The 22,948-nt window shown below is 41.9% G+C and overlaps 1 protein-coding gene across 4 annotated transcripts in view; it reads right to left on the bottom strand.

Moving 5' to 3' along the window:
• Positions 1-22,948, bottom strand: part of ZFYVE9 (zinc finger FYVE-type containing 9) — a 202,677-nt gene that overhangs the window by 120,073 nt on the left and 59,656 nt on the right. For all 4 annotated transcript variants that reach the window (XR_010114760.1, XR_010114761.1, XM_055235227.2 and 1 more), the window contains exon 2: positions 11,767-11,872. The gene's annotated coding sequence lies outside the window, so the exon portion shown is untranslated. The remainder of the gene's footprint in view (positions 1-11,766; positions 11,873-22,948) is intronic.

Here is a 22,948-nt window from a genome sequence, read left to right as displayed (position 1 = left end):
AGACAATTTTAAAAATTTGCTGGGTGTGGTGACACATGCCTGTAATCCCAGCTACTCATGAGGCTGAGGCAGGAGGATTGCATGAGCTCAGGAGACGGAGGTTGCACTGAGCCACGATGGCAGCACTGCACTCCAGCCTCGGCAACAGAGTGAGACCCTGTCTCAAAAATAAATAAATAAGTAAAATTCTAAATAAAATTTTTTAAAAGAGTTTAAACAGTCAAATTCAAAAGCAAGAAAGAGAAATACACAGATGCCATAAACCTAGAAGAAAAGCAGGAACTAAAGAGTGGCAGTCCATAGGAGTATCAAAACTAGACAGCAACCTTTAAGCCTGGGTTTTGAAAGGTAGCAGGAAGAATAAGAATTACTGGCTGCAAACATAGAAATTTATGCACCAGAGGGGCCAAACTGAGCTTTCTACATGAAGCCAGGAGCTACAGAAAAAGTCCCCTCCATGGTCCCAAGACTCAGCAATGGAGCAGGATGGAATAGAGTGCCAATAAAATCAACCATGAGAAATTAGAATTCCTAACCTAGTCCTCACTCAGGAGAAAGAATGATATTAAGTATTCTCATCCAGGAACATAACAGGGTTTGTCTTTATGCTAACCCCGCTCTTCCTATGAGTTTTAACAATGTTTTTAACTTTAAAAAGTCATTAAATATCGGATAGTCAGGGGAGAGGGTACATGCAACTACAAAGGAGTAGCAATAAGGATCTCTGGGGTGATAGAATTATGCTGTATCTTAACTCTGATGGTGAATACACAGCTGCAAAGAAGGCTGACTGGACTGCGACATCACAGCTGCAGCTACTATAGAAGGGAAAAATGGATTTTTGTGACTTTGGTGGATAACTGATAGCTTTTGCTACAATGGGTGGAAACTTCCTAAAAAGGCAATGCCTGAAGGATGAGATTTTGGCAAGTGAAGGCAGAAAAGGGCACTCTCTTCTCACACTCCCATGTAAAAAGGCTAAAGGAGGAGAAATAGCTTGCCAACTGCAGACTCAGAGTTTTGGTGAAGAAGGCATTGCTGCCAAGTACCTCTGCTCCATCCTCAACTGAAGAGAAAACGGGCTCAGTTTCCTATTAAACACTGCTGGTCCCATGCCTTTCCTTACAGCTTACATGGAAAAGTCAGATAACTCAACCAGAGTATGCAACATTCCATTAGTGAGTAGTGTAATCAGTTTTTGTAACCTTTCTCACCTATATACCCTCCACCATTTTCTACCCCTTCTGAAAGGAAAATCTTGGGGCTCCAAAATCACTAAGCTAAAGGGAAAAGTCAAGCTGGGAACTGCTTAGGGCAAACATCCCTCCCATTCTATTCAAAGTTACCCTACTGCTCAATGAGGTAAATGCGCATCTGTTGCCTCCTTTGGAGAAGCTAATCAGAAACTCAAAAGAATGCAATCATTTGTCTTTTATCTACCTATGATCTGGAAGCCCCCTCCCTGTTTCCAGTAGTCCTGCCTTAGCTTTGAATTGTCCCGCCTTTCCGGACAGAACCAATGTTCATCTTACATATGTTGATTGATGTCTCATGTCTCCCTAAAATGTATAAAACCAAGTCGTGCTCTGAGAACCCTGGGCACATGTTGTCAGTGATACAGGAGTTAAGAAGAAATCACTTACGCAGATAGTAAGGGTATGAGAGTCCTGGGTAAGGCTTTTCTTTTTAATGAAAAGCTGCCCCAAATCATTTTCTTTTTTCTTTTTGAGACAGAGTCTCACTCTGTTACCCAGGCTGGAGTGCAGTGGCGCGATCTCGGCTCACTGCAACCTCTGCCTCCCAGGTTCAAGAGATTCTCCTGCCTCAGCCTCCCGAATAGCTGGGATTACAGGCTTGTGCCACCATGCCCGGCTAATTTTTGTATTTTTAGTAGAGATGGGGTTTCACCAGGTTGGCCAGGCTGGAAATCATTTTCTAACAAAGAGCAGTCTGTGAAGTCGAGCTGCAGACATAAACAAGCAAGCTGGGAGCTTGCATGGGTGAATGCCAGCAGGAACTAGGGACTAGACATGCTCAAGATGGAGGCTCCATCTTCCCTTCTCTGCCAGCCACATGTACAGTAAGGAGCAGATAAGACGGCACCTGCCAAGGAGAAAGTTCGTTTGCATAATAAGATTAGGGTGGGGCAACCAGCCTTTCCTGCATGCTATGTAAACTTCATACCTGATGGAACCAATCTGTGAGCTCTACGTAAATCAGACACCGCCTCCTCAAGCTGGACTATAAAATCTGGTGCATTCACCACCTGCCAGTCTTTTCCCTCAGAAGACCCCTCTCTCTCAATAGAGAGAGCTGTTTTTCTTTCTCCTTTCTTCTGCTTATTAAACCTCCGCTCCTAAACTCCTTGTGTGTGTCGGTGTCCTAAATTTTCCTGGCACAAGACGATGAACCTTGGGTATATACCTCAGACAACACAGTTGCTTCATCATGACCTCTTGAGTGTCCTCAACCTTGGCAAAATAAACTTTCTAAATAAACTGAGACCTGTCCCAGATGTTGGGACAACTGAGTTCCTCTTGAAAGACTCAACTTCCTGGTCATAAGTTGTAAACAATCCTACCCCCTCTTCTGTTAAGCCTAACTGTTTCTTCTTTACCGCCACCCCTTCACAAATTGCACATTTACCCTATTTGGAAAAGTTTAAGCCTTGGCCAATCAGGATCAGCTTAGATTGTGCAGTCCGACCCAGCCAATAGGGGAAAGACACAGAAACAGGAACTGTATTAGGGTTAAAAACCCCTTCCTTCGTTTGGTGTGCTCTTGTATTTGTAACAGGCATAAGCAGCACCCTTCTGCAGAAGTAAAGTGCCTTGCTGAGAAAATTTCTAAGTGCAGGTTTCTTTTCGCTACACTGAGCACTTGTTTCCAACAAATCTGGGGGCTTGTCCAGGATCCCATTCTCCTTTGCGAGGGGCTAGTGATTATCTTTCATGGGGAGACGCATCCCACTGCCTCGTTGTGGTGGCCCCAGGAGTGGAGGATCGACTCCCACCCAAGGTGATGAATAAATCCAGACTCTCAGCAACATGGGCTATAGGGAGGATCCTTAAGAATTCCGCAGTGACCAGATAACTCTGTGCATAGACCAAGGTAAGAAATGTCGCTATTGGGGCGGCAAAGTATTCCTCGGTGGTTGGGATCTCTGCAGGTTGAAAGTGTGTGAGTGAGACACGCCATTGGGTGCGAAGCGAGTGTGGAGTCTGGACTTGGTTCTGTGGTCACCTTATACAGCTTAGGGCAGTTTTCCAGTCAGGGGATTACACCAACCCGCCAATACTAAGAGGAACCTAAAAATCCGACGAGGGCAGCAGCCAATAAGGACGAAGTGGGTGCTCACAAGAGTTCAAGAAACCTCCAGTGGTTTCCAGTGGGAAAAGGGGAGGTTCAGCTTCTAGGACACGGGAGTGCAAGAAATCTCTAATACAAGACATTTAGCCTCACCAACCGCCAGGATGGGAAATATCCCAAGTAAGACAGGGACTATAAAAGGCCAAGCAGACTATAAAATTCCCCCTGACAGTCCCCTATGCCTTATGTTAAAATACTGGAAGGATAATGAAAGGACGAAACACAAGAAAAGACAGTGTACGATAAAGTATTGCTGTTTTATTTGGACTAAGGAACCCATCCTCAGACCTTCAGTCTTTTGGCCAGAGTTTGGGTAAAATGAGGACCGGATACGTCAACTCCTGATCCAGTAGGTCAATGATAAAAGTCCAGTTTCTCAAGAGGAAATAGACGATGCTCTATGTTAGAGAAAAAGACCTGTCCTTCTCTATCCCCTAAAGGATGAGAAAGCAAAGCCAAACTCAATACCTCCCAAAGACGACCTACCTAAGTCAAATTCTGTATCTAAAGATGCATGGAATCCTCTAGACCACCTTCCCCTGCCTACCCCTCCACCCTAAGCAGAACACTCAGTCCTTCACCTGCCTACCCCTCCACCCCAAGCTGAACACTCAGTTCTTCCCCCATATAACCCTGCCCCATGGGCCTTGCCACCCCACATCCCCGCTGGACAGCCACCTGAACACGCCCCTTCCTCAGGAAAGCTCCAGTGGAAAATAGAACAATGCCAAAGGGATATCCAAAACTTTCCTTTCCTCTCTTCCTCAAAGAAGTCTGCCCTAACCCTTTTTCCCTTAAGGGAAGTACCACTAGGAGGAGGGGATATTGGCTTTGTAAATGCCCCCTTAACTAGTTCAGAGGTTAGAAATCTAAAAAAGGAACTCAAATCACTGTTAGATGACCCTTTTGGAGTTGCAGATCAAATTGGACAATTTCTGGAGCTACAACCGTACACTTAGGCTGAATTAATGTCTATCCTAGGTATTCTCTTCTCAGGAAAGGAAAGAACCATGATCTTCAGGGCTGCCATGATAGACTGGGAGCGCAAACACCCTCCTGTTCAAAATGTCCTTGCAGCGGAGCATAAATTCCTGGCCCAGGACCCTCAGTGGGATAACAACAATGAAGCCCACTGAGAAAACATGATAGATCTCAGGGATATGATAATTAAAGGGATTCAGGAATCACCTCCTTGAATCCTAATATTTCCTGAGCATTTAATGTACAACAAGGGAAAGATGAAGGGCCCATAGAATTCTAAAACAGACTTAAGGAACAGATAAGAAAATATGCAGGTTTAGACATAGAGGACCCACTGGGACAAGGGTTGTTAAAGCTCCACTTTGTCACCAATAGTTGGCCGGACACTACAAAAAAAATACAAAAGATAGAAAATTGGAAAGACCATCCCATAGAGGAACTTTTAAGAGGCCCAAAAGGTGTATGTACAGACGGATGAGGAAAGGCAGAGGCAAAAGGCAAAGATTATGCTGTCCACCCTACAACAAGGAACTCTTCAACAGGGAGCCCAGGAAAATAGAACTTGTAGACCTTCTAAGCACCTGGCTGTCTGACCCCTATACAGGAAGCAAAGGGATGAAACCTGAGAGTCAGGGAACAGGGAGGGGGAGAAGGGAAAACAGATGTTTCTAGTGTGGAAAGCCAGGACATTTTAAGAGGGAATGTCCCGAATGGGAGAGGGAAAAGAAAGTCCTTCCACTCATGACATTTGAAGAAGAATAGGGGGGTCAGGGACTCTACATCTTCCATCTTGAGTCCCACCAACAGCCCTTGATAAATTTAATGGTGGGACCCAAATCAGAGATAGTCACTTTCTTAGTCGATTCAGGAGCAGCTTGCTTTCCCTATGTTTTCTCCCATCAGGCTTAGCATGTTCAGCAGAAAACCATACTGTCTCAGGGTTTATAGGGGAAGGATTCGGGGCAAAAATTCTAGAAGAAACCAAAGTCAAATATAAGAACAAGTTAACCACTACTAAGTTCTTGTTAATTCCCAAAGCAGGAACTTATTAGGAAGGGACTTAATGTTAAGATTAGGCATAGGCCTATACGTTAATTAGGGAAAACTCCTTACCTTCCTTAAACCTGGTCACCATTTTGGAAGAAAGCCAAATCCATCCCGATGTATGGTCAAAGGAAGGAAATCGAGGAAAGCTACAGGTTCCTCCAATCCATGCCAAATAAAAAACTCCCAGGGAAGTAGTAAAAACAAAACAATACCTATTCCCTTGGAAGCCAGGATAGGTTTAAAACGTATAATTGAAAGCCTTGTCCACGATGGACTCCTTGAACCCTGTATGCCCCCTTATAACACTCCAATATTGCCTGTAAGGAAGCCAGACAGGTCATCCCTGCTAGTGCAAGACCTCCAGGCTATTACTCAAATAGTTCAAACCGCCCACCCTGTTGTTCCCAATCCTTACACCATTGTCAGTAGAATCTCATACAACCACCAATGGTTCACGGTGATAGATTTAAAAGATGCCTTTTGGGCTTGCCTTTTAGCAGAGGACAGTCGGGACATGTTTACCTTTGGGTAGGAGGACCCTGACTCTGGTAGAAAACAGCAGTACCAATGGACAGTCTTGCCCCAAGGGTTTACAGAGTCCCCAAATCTATTTGGTCAAATATTAGAACAAGTTCTAGAAAATTTCTCCCTGCCTTCATCCATATGCCTTCTCCAGTATGTGGATGACCTGCTCATTTCAGGAGATAACAAGAATCAAGTAAGAGCAATTTCAGTTAACTTCCTAAATTTCCTAAGGGAACAAGGGTTACAGGTCTCAAAGAACAAACTCCAATTCGTAGAACCTGAGGTGAAATACCTAGGACACCTAATCAGTAAAGGCAAACAAAAGATAGGACCCAAACAAATTGAAGGTATGGTATCTTTGCCTTTACCCGTAACGAAGCAGGAACTTAGGAAATTCTCAGGATTGGTTGGATATTGTCATCTGTGGACTAACTCTTATACCTTAAAAACAAAGCCCCTATATAAAAAACTCACTCAAGAAAGACCAGACCCTGTAAACTCTCCTTTGGACCCCATCAGAGATCCAACAGGTAGAAGAATTAAAACACCTACTTGTAACAGCCCTCGTTCTGGCCTTGCCCTCCTTAGAATAGCCATTCTACCTTTTTGTTAATATAAGCAAAGGGGTGGCCTTAGGAGTACTCATCTACAAACATGGAGGCCACCGATGGCCCATAGCCTTCCTGTCAAAAATCCTTGACCCCGTAACCCATGGATGGCCTGAATGCGTCCAATCCATAGCAGCAGCTGCCTTGCTAACAGAAGAAAGCAGGAAAATAACCTTTGGGGGAAACCTCATCATAAGTACCCCTCATCAAGTCAGAACTATTCTTAATCAGAAGGCAGGGAGATGGCTCACTGACTCAAGAATTTTAAAATATGAAGCTATCTTATTAGAGAAGGATGACCTAACACTAACCACTGACAATTCACTCAACCCCGCTGCTTTCCTAACAGGAAATCCAAACCCAGAAGAATCTAAGCATAAATGCTTAGATCTAATCAGTTCTCAAACTAGAGTCAGACTGGATCTAAGCGAAACCCCTTTCCAAACAGGGCATCACCTCTTTATAGATGGTTCCCCCTGGATCATTGAAGGAAAAAGGTACAACAGGTACTCCATAGTTGATGGGGAAATCCTCACAGAGGTAGAGTCAGGAAGACTGCCAAATAACTGGTCTGACCAAACGTGAATTATTTGCATTAAACCAAGCCTTAAAATCTCTGCAGAATCAAGAAGGAACTATTTACACTGACTCCAAGTATGCCTTCAGAGTAGTCCATACCTTTGGAAAAATCTGGACTGAATAAGCCTTCATCAATAGTAAGGGCCAAGATTTGGTCCATAAAGAATTAATTTTGCAAGTATTAGAAAATCTTCAGCTGCCAGAAGAAACTGCGGTTGTCCATGTCCCAGGACACCTAAAGAACCCATCTTTTGAAAGCCAGGGAAATAACCTCGTAGATCAAATAGCTAAGCAAGCTGCCTCTTCCAAAGAGGCACCCATTTTCCATCTATCACTTTGTCTCCCCCTCCAGCTGCGATCCCCATCTTCTCCCACGCAGACCTTTCTCTAAAGAAAACAGGAGCTCAGGAGAGCCCAGAGGGAAAGCACGCATTACCAGATGGAAGGGAAATGCTGTCTAAGCCCCTCATGAGGGAAATATTGTCACAGCTTCATCCAGGAACTCACTGGGGTCCTCAAGCTATGTGCAATGTAGCCCTCAGAGTCTATGCGTGTGTAGAGATATATACCCTCACTAGGCAAGTGGAGGATGGTTGCATCGTGTGCAGAAAAACTAATACGCAAACCCTAAAGAAGCAGCCTCCCACGGGAAGAAACCCAGGGTTAAGGCCATTCCAAAGCGTCCAAGTTGATTAAACTGAAATGCCCCCAATAGGCTGCCTCAAGTATTTACTAGTCATAGTAGACCATCTCACCCACTGGGTAGAAGCCATCCCCTTCCCAAGCACAACTGCCAGTAATATAGTCAAAGCACTGTTGGAACATATCATATCCAGGTTTGGACTAATAGAGAACACGGATTCAGACAATGGGACCCATTTCACTGCACACAACATTAAGGGGCTAACCCAAGCACTAGGAATAAAATGGGAATATCATACTCCCTGGCATCCACCTTCATCAGGGAGGGTAGAAAGAATTAATCAAACTCTAAAAAATCACCTAACCAAATTAATCTTGGAAATCCAGTTACCATGGACAAAATGCCTTCCCATTGCCTTACTAAGAATCCAAACTGCCCCTCAAAAAGATCTTGGCCTGGCAGGGTGTGGTGGCTCACACTTGTAATCCCAGCACTTTGGGAGGCCAAGGAGGGCGCATCACAAGGTCAGGAGTTTGAGACCAGCCTGGCCGATATGGTGAAACCCCGTCTCTACTAAAAATACAAAAATTAGCCGGGCGTGGTGGCTGGTGCCTGTAGTCCCAGTTACTCAGGAGGCTGAGGCAGGAGAATTGCTTGAACCTGGGAGGTGCAGGTTGCAGTGAGCCAAGATCGCTGCACTGCAGCCTGGGCGACAGAGTGAGACTCTGTCTCAAAAAAGAAAAAAAAAAAAAGATCTTGGCCTGAAATGCTCTATGGGCTGCCTTATCTAAATTCCACTACTGACCTTCCTACATTTGAAACAAAAGATCAGTTTCTAAAAATATATATATTTGGTCTGTCTTCCACCCTTTCCTCCCTCAGGACTCAAATCCTCCTAGCGCAAACTCCACCCCTCGAATTCCCAATTCACCAACACCAGCCCAGAGATCACGTCCTTATCAAATGTTGGAAAGAAGGAAAGCTTGAACCAACCTGGGAAGGACCTTATCTAATACTCCTAACCACTGAGACAGCAACCCGAATGGCCGAAAAAGGGTGGACCCACCACACTGGGGTAAAAGGGGCCGCAACCCTTGCAAAGTCATGGACCATCATTCTGGGATCAATGCCCTCCAAACTATTATTCAAAAAGGTTTAATCTGTCTTTTTATTCTTCCTTTAGCTACCCAAGGATACCTTATCATCAGTGTAACCCGATCACCCTCCCCCCAAACAATTACATTCGATGCCTGTCTTGTCATACCCTGCGGAAACCTCCACAGTCAAAGACAGCTAGCTTCTTCAGAAAAGTACCTCTGCCCCACATCCCCAGAAAAACCAGCACCACCCCCGACCCTTGTAATCGACAACCACAAGCCTTCCAGGGGTTATGTTATAGTTGGGGAGATGTTACCGGACCACGAAATATCAGGGCTGGACCTCCTCAGAGGGGTGCACCGCCTAAAACCCTACCTCCACTTCACCAAAGGAACCACCCCCTCAAATTGCCAAAACCACCAGTGCAACCCAGTACTTCTCTCTATTCCTATCCCCACCTCCACTGACCCTATCCCCCACTTTAGAGCACCTTTATGGCCTAGGAGCAGATGTCACTGCAAAAGACCCTACAGGCATCTTTGAAATGAGGTTTGCTCCTCCTCCTCCATCTCCCCCCATTACTCGCTTCCCAAAACCACAAAAATCAAACCATTTCTCGCTTCATGCTTACAGACAAAACCAAAGTAGCTATAGGAGAAGTTAAGGATTTACAGCAAACCTTAGCCATAGAAACCGGTTATCAAGATGTAAATGCCTAGCTGGAATTGATTAAATATTCCATTCGCACCCTAAATAAAACTGATTGTTACGCTTGTGCAACAGACAGGCCAGAAACCCAAACTGTTCCCCTCCCACTCGGATGGGCCAATACATCAGGCAAAGACTGTATGGTAGCTCTCTTCCAGCACCCCACAGCCTGGGGAAACATGTCATGTGCCACTCACTCACTATTTTCCCCAAAGGTCAGGAGCCGTATGGGACAGCCCCCAAGGGCCATTCAACTTCCAGCTCTCGATGCCAATTTTACCTCGTGTCTCTCACAACAAGGGGAAAATCTGACATTCCTTGGAAACCTGATGGGATGTAGTGGGCCTAAACCTTTTCAAAAGCTAACCAATCAGTCAGCCCTAGTCCATCCCTGAGAGGATGTATGGTGGTATTGTGGGGGACCAATATTTGGTACACTGCCAAGTGACTGGAGTGGCACTTGTGCTCTGATCCAATTGGCCTTGCCTTTCACCATGGCATTCCATCAGGAAGCAGGTAACCAGAAGAAAAAAAGAAGCCCCAATAAATGGGTCCTTCGACCCTCAAGTTTACATAGACAGCATCAGGGTCCTGTGGAGGGTACCAAACGAATTCAAAGCTCAAAACCAAATAGCCACCGGGTTTGAGTCTATCTTATTCTGGTGGTCCACTATAAACAAAAATGTAGACTGGATAAATCACATATACTACAATCAGCAGCAATTCATCAATTATATCAAAGATGCCATAAAAGGAATTGCTGAAATTAGGCCCCACCAGCCAGATGGTCTGGGAAAACAGAATAACCCTTGACATGGTGTTGGCCAAAAAAGGCAGAGTCTATGTCATGATCATGGTCCAGTGCTCTACTTTTATTCCTAATAATACAGCCCCCGACGGGACAATCATAAAAGCCTTACAAGGCCTTACCACCCTAGCAAATGAATTAGCCAAAAACTCTGGAATAGACAACCCCTTTACAGGCCTAATGGAAAGGTGGTTTGGAAAATGGAAGGGACTCATGACCTCAATCTTTACCTCCCTTGCAGTTGTTACAGGTGTACTCATCCTTGTCAGTTGTTGTATCATACCTTGTATTCATGGGTTAACCTAAAGGCTCATAAAAGCAGCTCTCACAAAAACCTCCCCAACCTCTTCCCCTCCGTACTCATATAAGCTCTTGCACCTTGATAATCAAGAACAACAACAAAGCCAGATCCTGTTAAAGAAATTTGAAGATGAAGAACTATAAGACAGAAGAGGGGAAATTGTTGGGACAACTGAGTTCCTCTTCAAAGACTCAACTTCCTGGTCATAAGTTGTAAACAATCCTACCCCCGCTTCTGTTAAGCCTAACGGTTTCTTCTTTACCCACCCTGCCCCTTCACAAATCTCACATTTACCCTATTTGGAAAAGTTTAAGCCTTAGCCAGTTGGGATCAGCTTAGATTGTGCAATCCAACCCCAGCCAATAGGGAAAAGACACAGAAACAGGAACTGTGTTAGGGTAAAAACCCCTTCCTTCCTTTGTTCGGTGTGCTCTTGCATTTGTAACAGGTGCAAGCAGCACCCTTCTGCAGAAGTAAAAGTGCCTTGCTGAGAAAATTTCTGTCTACGTGTGGGTTTCTTTTGGCTACACCAAGCACTTGTTTCCAACACAGATATTGGGGGTTCACACCCTTAAGTAACCTTAAGACTTGAAAAAAAACAACATGACTCCTAGCTAGGAAAAAGACAAGGATTCCTGCTCTACAAGAATACTTCCAGTTTTCTGCTGGAAATTATTGCTCTACATAATAACTTATCTAAAAATACAAAATAAAATAATGTGATTAAATTTACATTTCTGATTCCCCATCCCCAAATTAGCTTTACTTGTTTAGCTCTTGCATGAGCTAAAATATTGCTCAAATCCATATTTTTTTCTGAAATTACCTTTCTATGGTCAACTAACTCTAAAACAAATAAGCCAGCACTGGGAGGGAAATTAACATTGTGACCATTGTGACACAAAATAACAGTGATTTTTAAATACCCTTTTCCTCTGAATTTAAGTCAAATCTTTTTGAAAAAAAAGTCATACTCCTGATTTAATAAGATACAATGTTATAAATGAAGCAAGTAATATATATGCATCAGCATTATCTTCTATAGATCTCATTGGTTTCTCAAGTTCAATCTCTAAGAGAAATAAAAACATTTTCTTACCTTTTTCCCCTTATACACGTGATAAAGAACAGACTTCTCGGTGCTTACTCATGATGTTTGCTGCACCACCAGCCAGTCCTGCTGATTCAGTAAGCTCTGTTTGATCCTAAAGGAAAAACACATGGCTCATTACACTTGCTGAAACAATAAGCCCTCATTTTCTTCATATAAATCTATCATAGCCAGACAAATGAAAGCAATGGGGCTGAAACAGTATATACAATTATACCTTTGGATTCAAAGACCTGGCTTGCATACAAGGCAGCAACAGAGACATTTTATTGTCTGAAAAGGCCAAAAGTTAAATGTTTCAACAAAGAAGAGTTTTTGCATGTTTATTTTCAATGGATAATGCAAAGTGAAACATCAACAGCAGGCACTTTCTACCCAATGACTTTAATTATGTTAATTCTTAAGTATATAATTTGCCTTATAATAGGCCCTCCAAGAATCCAAAGCTAAGAAAACTGCTGCTTCACAAGAATGTCCTTCTAGTGCGATTTTTTTTCTATACACACAGAATTCTTGAGTTTCACAAGTTTCCTGTTGTGATTTTTATTGCCAAACTATTTTTTTTCTCCAAATGGAGTCTCTTGATTCCAGTCCTCCTCCAACTGCTTAGAAGCAATGGATCTATTAACCCAGTATTAACCTTCATTATCGGGGTGTATGCAAAAGACAAAGGCTCTTCAAATATTACTTCCTTCTTGTGAAAATACGACAATATCCATTAAGTTATGGCAGCCCAACTATAACTGCTTAGAGACAATGTAAAATTCTTTAAGGGCCTAATTTAGCCTTGAACAAGATTAGTAGTTGAAGCTAATCAGAATAAAACTAAGACTATGAATATTATACTATCAATATAAAATATCTAACACATAATCATAGTATTTTCAGAACAGGTAAGTATCTTGGAGATAATTTAATGAACACTACTTAATTTTAAAGATAAACTGAGGCAGCAAGAAAAATTTCCTGACATTACAAATATTCTATTATCAGATGTGAAAATGATGTGCTTAATAAAAAAATAAGAGAATAAGAAAAAGGCCTAAAATTCAAGTTTCCAAGACCCAATAAAGAATAAGAATGAAAATCACTGGTAAAAGATTTCCCTGTCTTGAGAACTAGAAAAATATGCACATGCTATGATATACTCTAAATGAGAAGAGCTACTGACACTAAGAAACAGATTTATATCTATTAAATAAAGGACTAAGTCATATCAGAAGTATGAAAGAATAAAAATACAAACCAAGGTCAAAATGAGAATGAAAGTAAAGTAACCACTCCTCTAATACCTAGCCAATTAAAGATTTTCTTAAACAAAATTAACTCTATAGATTCAAGGTCAAATCATATATATAGTTTTTCAATATGTGAGGCAAGTCCAATAATACAACAGATAATTTTATATATCAACTTGACTGAGACATGGGGTACTCAAATTAAATACTATTTCTAGGTATGTCTGTGAGGGTGTTTCTGGATGAGCTAATCTCATTTGAATCAGTGTACTGAATAAAACAGATTGCCCTCCCCAATGTGACCAGACATGATCCAATCCATTGAGGACGTGAATAAAATAAGGCTTGAGGAAGAGGGAGTTCTCTCTGATTGGTTGAGCTGGGACATCAATCTTCTGCCCTCAGAATGGGACTTACATCATTGGCCCTCTAGTCTCAGAATGACACCACCAGCTTTCCTGGGTCTCCAGCTTGCAGACGGCAGATTGGGAAACTTCTCAGCCTCCATAAATGCATGAGCCAATTCCTTATAATAAATTGAAACACACACACACACCCCTCCGTATACTATTGGTTCTGTTTCTTTGCAGAACCCTGACTAATACAAATAATATTATAGGTTTTTCTACTGGAATTATATTCCAGTCTCAGCCGGCAAAGCCTCAACTCTAGCTAAATCCAACCATCCACCTACTACACACATTCCCCTAAGTAGCTGAAATCTGGCTGGAGGAAAATCACACAAGACCACTAGTGGCTAGTCTCAACTTTACTATTTTATTTTATTATTTTTGAGATGGAGTCTCACTCAATCGCCCAGGCTGGAGTGTAATGGTGCAAATCTTGGCTCACTGCAACCTCCACCTCCCAGGTTCAAGAGGTTCTCGTGCCTCAGCCTCCTGAGTAGCTGGGATTACAGGCATCTGCCACCACGCCCAGCTAATTTTTGTATGTTTAGTAGAGACAGGGTTTCACTGTGTTACCCAGGTTGGTCTCAAACTCCTGAGCTCAAGAGATCTGCCCGCCTCGGCCTCCCAAAGTGCTGGGATTACAGGCGTGAGGCACTGCGCCCGGCCACATTTACAACTTTACATTTTCCTTTATCTACTTTCAACCTGCACCTCATCCCCTCCTGATATGCTTGGTACCCTTCAATTCAAAGTATCCTCTATTCAATTCTTCCAGAAAATAAACTTCTAGACCCCTGCAGGATGAAGGGGAAAGTTACTTGGCTACATAGGATTCTGCAAAACTAATCATTCCTTGTATCATATTCCAGCCAATCTACTTTCGGTACCACACCTCACCTAAGCCCTTAGAGATCCTTGGAGTCTCTATATCACAAATCTCTCTAAGGTGCTGTAGGGCTTCTCAACATATCTCCCTTTGCAGGCAAGCAGCTTATTGCGTCTTCAGTTTGAAGACCTTCACTCTTTCCATTTACTGAAATCTTTCATCCACTGTTATCTCCTCTTCTGTTCTTACTTACCATTTTATGAGGGTTTCAAGACAGAAAGAAAATAAATGGTGTGTGTGAGGAAGGGTCAATAAATCCTCTTTTTTTTTTTTTTTTTTGAGACAGCGTCTTGCTCTGTCACCAGGCTGGAGTGCAGTGGCACGATCTCGGCTCACTGCAACCTCCACCTCCCGGGTTCAAGCAATTCTCCTGCCTCAGCCTCCTGAGTAGCTGGGACTACAGATGCACACCACCACGCCTGGCTAATTTTTTTTGTAGAGACAGGGTTTCACCATGTTGCCCAGGCTGGTCTCAAACTCCTGAGCTCAGGCAATCCGCCCACCTCTGCCTCCCAAAATGCTAGGATTACAGACGTGAGCCACCACACCTGGCCTCATCCTGTTTAATTATAAGTCTCCATTCTTACCTTTGAGAAGTGACATATAATAAAATAAAATTATTGCATTCATTCTTAAAAGTAGACTTAAAGTTGCTAATGTCCTAATAAATAAAGAAATAGTTCAGAAAAAAAAAGGAAGGGAAAGGGAGACACAGAGAGAAACAGATAAACAATAGGTAGTGAAAAGAAGAATTCTATCACCTCCCATGGAGAATATGCTTCTTAGGTAAAGAGACAAATACTCCAGTGCTTTTTACCCAGAATGAGCATTACAGTAACGACTTATTCATTGCCTTTTGACTTTATAGAATCATTTTTTGGAAGGAACAAAAGAAGTTTGGTAAATGGATAGATGGATAGGTACACAACATAAAACAGTACAAATGTCTTAAATACGGTTCAAGATACACGAGAAGAAAACAAAGAATTTCACAGAACTCCTCTAATATTCCACTCAAATGTCATCTCTCAATGTGAAATTAATAATTACAATAATTAATCACATAGTTCTCCGTGTTCTTATAATGTTTATATTTCACATTACATGTAATTTCTCTCTTTACAAAACAACTACACTAAACCATAAGTTCACCCAAGATAGGAAACCCTTTTTATTCATCCTTTTATTCCAAGGCCCCAGCACAATTCTTTTCACATAGTAGTATTCAAAATATGTGGAATGATTTAATTATTTAATTAAGTATAGCATCTAACACACTACCATGGCAAGGATTCCAAAGAAGTTCCTAGTTTCATCACCCTCATCCCATTTCTACAACTGCCTCATCAGTTCTTGCCTAGAGTGGTTCATATAGTTACCAAACTAGTGTTATTGCCTTCATTTCTCTATAAAATATATCCTTCATAATCTTAACTGAAATAGCTTTCTAAAATCATAAATCATAAATCTGGCCAGGTGCAGTGGCTCACACCTTAATCCCAGCACTTTGGGAGGCCAAGGTGGGTGGCTCACTTGAGGCCAGGAGAGTTCAAAACCAGCCTGGCCAACATGGCGAGGCCCCATCTCTACTAAAAATACAAAAATTAGCCAGGCATAGTGGCTAATTAGCCAGGCACACATGTGCCTGTAGTCCCAGCTATTTGGGAGACTGAGGCAGGAGGACAGCTTGAGCCTGGGGGGTAGAGGTTTCAGTGAGCTGTGATTATGACACTGCACTCCAGCCTGGGCAACAGAGTTAGACCTTGTCTCAAAAAAATAAATAAATAAATGTTTTACTTTGAAATATAAAAACTGAAAAGCAAAGGGAATGGGAAAGATAAAGATCTAAAAAGATTATCTCCCTGGGATGTATAACAGAAGACTAAAATTTTAACTGTAATACGAAGGAATGTTAAAGAACCATCATTTAAAATTAAGAAACAAAGATTTTATTTCTTACATAAACTTTTAAGGAAAGGTGACAGGTATAAAGATGATGTTTAAAATGTAAAATGCAAGAAATTCATAGGAATCTCTGGTATGAACATGTTTATAACAGAAGAATTATTTTGTGAGGGTGAAAATTTCCAAAATCCTGGTCATAGATTTTAAAAAAGAAAATAAAATGATGATATATTAGAAAATATTATCAGTTAAAGATGTTTCCTATCTTGGCTGTGATTAATACTATTCTCTATAAACAAATTCAGTATCTGACCAGTAATCAAACTCTTAAATTTTATTTCTTAGAGATGGGGTCTCGCAGTGTTGACAAGGCTAGACTCAAACTCCTGGGCTCAAGTGATCCTCCAGGCTCAGCCTCCTGAGGCTGGGAGTAGCTAGGACTGCAGGTACACACCACTGCACCCGGCTCAGTTAAGAAACTTCTTAACATTTCTGCCAGAAAGTCTGACAAAGTGTTCAAATTCAACAGGTACAAAATCAAAATAACATTCAATCTTCCAAGTCCTCTCTTTCTGTTCCCAGTCTCAGTCTGAGCAGGATTCTCAGGTAGGGATGGCAGATTGTATTTTTTTTAAATGGCTGCTACCATATCTCCCATCCCACATGATTTTTTAATGTGATTGTGACATAGCACCTGTGACTCAGGTGTCACAGTCACAGTAAGAAGATAATGTGAGATGGGAGATTTCAACTGAGTGGTGAAATCTATGTCTAAACCTGGGCAGACATTCACAACTACCTCACCTAATGGAGCATAACAAAGGGGGAAACTATGTAACTTCCAAGGCCAGGTCATAAAAGGCAATACAGTTTCTGACCGCTCCTTTTGGGACACTCACTCTTGGAACCCAGTAACCATGCCAGAGAAACCACACGGAAAGCCCACATTTCGGTGATCTGCCCCATGAATCTCTATACATGTGAATGAGCAAGCCTCAAGATGACTCTAGACCAGCCACTGTCTGACTACAATTGCATGAAAACCCTAAGAGAGAACCACCTGGCCAGGGGCGGTGGCTCACACCTGTAATCCCAGCACTTTGGGAGGCCAAGGTGGGCAGATCACCTGAGATCAGAAGTTCGAGAAGAGCCTGGCCAACATGGTGAAACCCCGTCTCTACTAAAAATACAAAAATTAGCCAGGTGTGGTGGCAGGCACCTGTAGTCCCAGCTACTTGGGAGGCTGAGGCATGAGAATCCCCTGAACCCAGGAGGTGGAGGTTGCAGTGAGCCAAGATCACACCACTGCACTCCAGCCTGGGCGACACAGTGAGGCTCTGTCTCAAAAAAAATACACAGAGAGAGAACCACCTAATTAAGTAAGCCCAATCAATCCCCAGAACCATGAGAGATAATTAAATTGTTATTTTAAGCGACTACATTTTGGTGTAATTCAAATGGAACAGCAGGTTAGTAATCTGATCGTCTTCAAACCAATCTCATATAAACATTTTAAAGAAAAGAATAAAAACCTTAATAGGGACAGGAAAAAAAAGAAGACCCACAGATGGTAGCCACTCAATAAAACAAGCTTTGGGTCTCTTAAGAGTACAGTTTAGGAAACAACTAATGTTACTCAGGCAAAAAGCGAGGTGAGAGGGGGTTTTACTCCATCTACAGTAGCTTATCAAAGTTTTCCTCCAACCCACATACACTACTACTAAGTAAAGAGTTCCAGTAAATGGATTTTTTCTGACTCATTAATGTTCCAGTGCCATTTTAGTACTTATATATTGGCACCACAGGAACTTACCTAGCAGCCAGCTCCTTAATGAGTATGTGCATTATCATCCACTTGTCTCATAAACTCAGAAACTTAAGTACCATTCTAGAGGATCTCTCCTTCTCCCAACTCTACATTCAATCAAACATCAAGTCTTATCAATCTTACCTCTTAAATCTTTCAAATCCATTCACTTCTCTCCATTCCCACTGCCATATCCCATAACGCCTCCATCTTTCTGTTGCCTAGATTTTTGCAACAATCCTAGTCTCCCCGCCTCCTGTTTTGTACCCATCTAGCCTATTCTCCACACAAATACAAAACCCAAATCTGATTGTATCATTTCCGTACTTAACACCATTCAATGTCATCCTACTGCCCTTAGGATAAAGTCCGTACTTCCATAACATAGCTGGCAATGTTCTGTTCTGTTTGATTTGGTTTCGGCTTACTTCTCTAGTATGACATCTTATTCTCTATTCTCAGATTCTTACTCTATGCAGTAGTCATCTTGATCAACACAAACCCTCAATTCTCAATCTTGCCTATCTCTATTTTCCAAAACAACCTTCATACCAATACATGCTACAACATGAATGGACCTTGAAAACATTATGCTAAGTGAAGGAAGCCAGTCATAAACAACCACATGTTATGTGGCTCTATTAATATGAAATGTCCAGAATAGGCACATTCACAGAGACAGAAAGTGTATTAGTGTTGCCAGGGGCTGGGGAGAAGAGGAAATAGCGTGTGACTACTAATGCGTAGGGAGTTTTTGGGGTGATGAAAATGTTCTGGAACTATAAATGGTGATGGTTACACAACTCTGTGAATATACTGAAAACCACTGAATGTATGCTTTAAAAGTGAATTTTATGATACATGAATTATATCTTAAAAACCAGTTAAAAAAATGTCTTCATCCATATTATTATTTTTGAGCCTTGAACCCTCTCCAAACTTTGCCCCTGCCATTGTCAGTTGATTCTTACTTGTCCTCCTCATTCTATCCAAGACATCACTTCTTCCATTAAGTCCTTCTGATCTAGGTCTGAGATAGGTACCCCTTCGATCTTGTGTACCTTTTACCCCTATCAGAGCACTTATCAACTGATTCATGATTTTTCTAAAACTGTCTGTCTCTCCCTTCCAGGCTATTAAGGTTTCCCAGGATAGAGATAGCTTCTTTTGTCATTGTATCCCTAGTGTACGATACCACATATAACACAGAGTATGTGCTCACTACTTGTGAATCCAAATTAAAATAACTAAAGGATTTACTTTCAAAGAACTTCCACCTAGGAAACAGTCCCAAAGGATCCCAAGAGTTGTACCGGGACCACTAAAACTTCAGTGTACTTACTATTTCAAAGTTTATTAATGCCAATACATACTAAAGAACAATTCAAGGCCGGGAACAGTAGTTCACGCCTGTAATCCCAACAATTTGGGAGGCCAAGGCGGGTGGATCACCTGAGGTTGGGAGTTCAAGACCAGCCTGACCGACATGGAGAAACCCCATCTCTACTAAAAATACAAAATTAGTCAGGGGTGGTGGCACATGCCTGTAATCCCAGCTACTCAGGAGGCTGAGGCAGGAGAATCACCTGAACTCGGGAGGCAGAGGTTGCGGTGGGCCGAGATTGTGCCAGGCCAACATCGCGCCATTGCACTCCAGCCTGGGCAACAAGAGCAAAACTCCGTCTCAAAGAAAAAAAAAAAAAAAGAACAATTCAGACTTAAACCATGTTTTCTCAAGGTTTTGTGCTGTCTATTCACAATCACAAGTTATCAGAAAGTTCCTATTAGTTCGATATTGTACCTTTAAAGAAAGAAAAAGTATGATTCAAGAGTGTGACTACAGCAATGGAATATCTGGCAAAACTGAGTCTGGAATTTTAAATCAACCATTAGCAATATGTAACATACCTGGCTTGATATTTAATCCAAATGAACATCTTTTATGAAGAGTCACTGGAGTTTGGTGGAAGGAACACTGGTACAAAAATCTGGCTGATCCAGGCTTGAATTCATGTTCTATTATTTATTATTATTATATTTTAATAGAGACAGGTTTTTGCTGTGTTGCCCAGGCTTGTCTGGAACTCCTGGGATCAAGCAATCCTCCTGCCTTGGCCTCCCAAAGTGCTGGGATTACAGGCATGAGCCACCATACCCGGCCCATGCTATATTATTTAATAGCTGTTGCTACTTTGAGCAAGATAACCTCTCTCAATCTGTTTCTTTACACTTTATATGAAAACTATACTTTGCAGGATATTTTTAATGATGATGAAGGTATTTATATAAAGTGCCTTGCACAGACCTGATATGTAACTGCTCAATAAATGATAGCTATTATTATTCATCATCAAAAAAGCAATTTGTGTGAAAGAATTAGAACAGAAAGGCAAAGATGCAATTTGAATCATGAAACCAACCAGTGGACTAGTTTGTTTATACAATTAATAATCCATTAGGGCAACTGGTCTTAAGTGATCAACTCAAGTCTGAGCAATGAAACAGAAAACTAGGAACAGAAAAGTAACCTGATGTTCAACTTTCTGAAGAGGCTAAGTAAATTTGATCCTAAAAAGGCACCCTTTGAATATGAACACGCTTACTCACAGTGGCAGAAAAAAGAAATGAAATAAGCTCTGAAAAGAGCTTTATTCCTGCAGATCAAGACCAAAATACATTAAGAGAATAGGATCTGCGAAGCTGACATTGTTGCTTCCCCACATTCACACAGGGCTTCAATTTCCAGGATATCCATCTGGCATCTTTCACAAACATCAAATACCCAGTCAAGAGCTATAAAGAACAAGGTGATTGTTTTCACCTAGTTCACACTAAACAAAAAGCAGAGTAGTTTAACAAATATTGGAAAATGCGATAACAGATGTATCAAATATACATAGGCATTGAAATCGCTAGAACAGCAACTGATCTGCGATTGGGACTAAAAGAAGGAGCATGTTTAATTCTCATGTCTGGAGTAATCAGACTCAAAATGACACAAATTTGTATATACATGTCATAGGGACAGAAACTATTGAGATATACAACATCCCTGTGATGGTTAATTTTACATGTCAACTTAACTGGGCCAAGGAATGCCTAAACATTTGATTAAATATTATTTCTGGGTGCGCCTGAGAGAACGTTTCCGGAAGAATTAGTATTTGAATGGAACTGAGTACACCGGATTACCCTCCCCATGATATAAATACATGCCTACATACATATATATAATTCTCTCTGTGTGTGTACACACATAATGAGACTTATCAAATGAAACTGACTCACAAAACTATGGAGGCTGAGACATCTAATGATTTCCTGTCTGCAAGCTAGAAACCTCTATCTCCGGGCCGCGCACGGTGGTTCGAGCCTGTAATCCCATCACTTTAGGAGGCCGAGGTGGGCAGATCACCTGAGGTCAGGAGTTCGAGAAGAGCCTGGCCAACATGGCAAAACCCCGCCTCTGCTAAAAATACAAAAATTAGCCAGGTGTGGTGGCAGGCAACTGTAGTCCCAGCTACTCGGGAGGCTGAGGCATGAAAATGCTTGAACCTGGGAGGTGGAGGTTGCAGTGAGCCGAGCCGAGATCGTGCCACTGCACTCCAGCCCGGGTGACACCACGAGACTGTCTCAAAAAAACAAAACAAAACAAAACAAAACAAAAACAACAACAACAACAAAAAACCAGAAACCTCTATCTCCTTCTGGTTCTGTTTCTCTGGAGAACCTAAGGTAGTATATAGATTGTTTGTCCATGACTGAAATATTAATTAATACCATATTAGCCAAAGTCTGTATCTCCAATTTTGAGATGGTAGACATCTCTTGGATTATCTTTGCCAACAGAATTATAGAACTGTCGGCCAGGTGCGGTGGCTCACGCTTGTAATCCCAGCACTTTGGGAGGCCGAGGCGGGCGGATCACGAGGTCAGGAGATCGAGACCACGGTGAAACCCCGTCTCTACTAAAAAAAAAAAAAACACAAAAAATTAGCCGGGCGTGGTGGCGGGCGCCTGTAGTCCCAGCTACTCGGAGAGGCTGAGGCAGGAGAATGGCGTGAACCCGGGAGGCGGAGCTTGCAGTGAGCCGAGATTGCGCCACTGCACTCCAGCCTGGGCGACAGAGCAAGACTCCATCTCAAAAAAAAAAAAAAAAAAAAAAGAATTATAGAACTGTCTACCGCCATCCCATACACACATACACTTTCATCAACAGATAAAACGCCATGTTCAGGGAAAACCTATCCACCTAACCAGTTTATTGGCCTGGTGTGAGCTCCTGACCTAAGCTGAATGAATTACAGGCCCTTCTATGCTGTGCCTGATACAGATACAATAGCTGCCTTTAGATTCTGTGAGATATTGTCATATCCTTATAACTGTTATTTTTTTTTCTAACTTAGCTCCAGTGGATTGCCTTAACCTACAACAAGAATCTTAATATATCCCAATAGTATGATATAAATTGAGGCAAATTGCATCAAAATCAGTTTCAACTTTAATAGGGCACCTATACTTTCAAAGATCAGACGCTAAACTGAGATAGTCTATGTTCTACAAGTAGATAATAAACAAGGGATAAATTCATGGAAAGAGGGATGGGTCTTATATTTCGGATCATTCTAGGTGGCAGTCTAACAGGGAGATATAATTTGTATACCACAAATTGTGTGAACCGAGAGTAACAACAAGAGTATACATAGACTTCCAGTTTCTAGTGCAGCATTTAAGAAGCTTAGAAGTCACTATTCTGTTCAAACAACAAAGTAAAAAAACTGAAATATCAACAACTCTTCTTAGATGCATAAAAGAAGTGAGGTGGCCAGGCATGGTGGTTCACACCTGTAACCCAGTGCTTTGGGAGGCCGAGGTAGGAAGACTGCTTGAGGCCAGGAATTTGAGGCTAGTCGGGGCAACATAG

This window comes from Symphalangus syndactylus, chromosome 19, assembly GCF_028878055.3.
Source record: "Symphalangus syndactylus isolate Jambi chromosome 19, NHGRI_mSymSyn1-v2.1_pri, whole genome shotgun sequence".
NCBI lineage: Eukaryota > Metazoa > Chordata > Mammalia > Primates > Hylobatidae > Symphalangus > Symphalangus syndactylus.
Note: the sequence above shows the minus strand (reverse complement) of the source record. Positions and strands in the feature narration are given on the sequence as shown.